The sequence below is a fragment of the Cynara cardunculus genome (genome assembly GCF_001531365.2).
Source record: "Cynara cardunculus var. scolymus isolate 2C chromosome LG 5, CcrdV1, whole genome shotgun sequence".
NCBI classification, from domain to species: Eukaryota; Viridiplantae; Streptophyta; class Magnoliopsida; order Asterales; family Asteraceae; genus Cynara; species Cynara cardunculus.
Window position 1 is genome coordinate 27,798,359 of NC_037532.1, and position 1,361 is coordinate 27,799,719.

The following is a 1,361-nucleotide window of genomic DNA, read 5'->3' on the forward strand; positions in this document are numbered from 1 at the left end:
CATTTGTGATGCCATTATGTCCTTGATTTTATAGGTCTTCTGATCTTAGTTTAAAGGTAGAATTTTGCATATACGTATTTCTGTGGTCAGTTTGACATGAAATTATTGTTTAAGATAATAAATAGAAGGGGAGAAAATGTTTAATATCGAAAATAAACTTGATGATAAAATCAAATTGACTTTATAAGAACCATAAAATACGTCGTTGTACACGATGGTGTATGAAGCATGAAATTGTACTCGTTATATCGGAACATAGCGTATATAGCAATGTAGAATAACATTTTTGTATATTATAGTGCATCCGATGTTTTTAAAGGTTGTTTGTGTTATCCTTTTAAGACCTGCTTGAAATAAAATGACTGAATATGAACAACAAATATATAGTAATCTATCTGATTCAGTAATTTCCGACCACTCCTTAGAATTAAGTAAAAACAAATTTTGTGTAATGAACTTGAAAGAATGATTTTGATGAGAAGGTACATGTTCTAAATAAAGAAGATCAAATCCCTATTGCCTACTCGAATCTGCATTCAGTTCAACCCCATTCTGAAGCAAACTGTATAGAGCTTTAGAAGACTTTGATCCATACATGAGAATGACTACTTCCGCTTCAATGAGTTTCGTTACTAATAACTCAAGTGCTCCATGTTATATTTAATGAACTCTTTATGCTATTACGTTAAATTGATTTCTAATTATGTATTTATGTTCCTATGCCTTCATCCTTGTTATCATATGCTTAAGAATAATCCATGTAACGATAACAAACAGTACCAGAACTAAATCGACATAGGTTCATAAACCATAAAATTCAGTAAAATTGATTTGAAGTTTATTAATTACGACGATAATATGAGGATATTATGATTAGTGGTTCTTTCATTTTACTAATAGCCAGATGGGTGTTGTTTGCTTTGAGTTTCACCAAATTCACGAGAATTGGGTATACGAGACATTTAGAAACCATGAACTTCAAATTTCACTTTGAGTGTTGAAACAAAATGTGGACAAGTTTTGAACTCCATCCGATACAACACGGTTTTTTTAGTCCTTTTGGGTTGATGATTCGATTTATATTAATGGAAAAGTAAACAAAATGAGGCTAAATAGAGAACAAAGATAAAAAAAGAAAAGAAAAATGGGTTTGAAGATGTTACATCAACATCTTTGGTTTCTTGCAAAAAAGCTGATTGAGTTTAAAAACTGTTAATTACGACAATCTTTTTACTTCGTGAAACCTTTGTTAGCACTTGATTAACACTTTTGCAAATCCTAATAAAACCCATTTTGGGTTACAAAGAATTTATTTTAAGTTACAAAAAATAAAAATTTGAAGACATATAAAACCTTTAAAA